The following is a 924-nucleotide window of genomic DNA, read 5'->3' on the forward strand; positions in this document are numbered from 1 at the left end:
TAAGCTTAAGTGAAATGAAATATCTTTCTCCATTTCTTTGTTATATATATAATTTGTTGTCTTTTATGATTGCTCAATAATTTCTTCGTATTGCCTTTAATAGTTTCCATACTTCATTTATATATAATTTTCTTCTCTTAATTTAATGAGTGGGTGTTGTAATAACCAATGATCATTTTAAGACCTTAACAAAACTATAAATAACAAAGGTAATGACATTATTAATATTGACAATAACCATATTAACATTATATATCATTAAGCTCATGTGATGTTCACTCAGCAATAGGATACCATACAACTGTTTTCTGGTAACAATGTGTGTAGGATGTACCACAAGGTTTTCCCCAAGTGATGGAACATAATGCTAATGTTATTTGCTAGGTGATTAGAAGGATATTTAGCAAAGGCAATGTAGGTTTGAACTAGACCAACTTATTCATCACAAAAAAATATGTAACTCTATGTATTTACAAAGGTACTGTATTTGTAGAGCAATAATTACCTACCCTTCCTGGCCAAATACAGATACACCAAGCATGAATCTGGGAAAAAGCTGACAAGTTAAGACTCATGAAATGGGCTTTTCATCTAGATATAATAAAAAAAAAAATCTAGGAAATCACCCAGCTTTATTAATGATATTGGTGTTCTGCCTCTAATGATAAAAAAATTATCAGCGTAGAGTTACTAGGAATTTCAATACACTATCACAAGAGGTATTCAGCAATTTACATTTGAAGAGATAGACAGACAGTGGATCTGTGATAGTTTTGGGTATTTGTGATGCAAGATCTATGGTTGAAAAGTTATATTATTAAAAGAAAAGAAGAAAAAGAAAAAATCTCTTGTTTTACGGATCATTTATAATAACGTACAACAGCATTTTCTGAAATACATTACAGGGTAAAAGTATCATGACGT

Source organism: Penaeus monodon, chromosome 28, assembly GCF_015228065.2.
Source record: "Penaeus monodon isolate SGIC_2016 chromosome 28, NSTDA_Pmon_1, whole genome shotgun sequence".
Lineage (NCBI taxonomy): Eukaryota > Metazoa > Arthropoda > Malacostraca > Decapoda > Penaeidae > Penaeus > Penaeus monodon.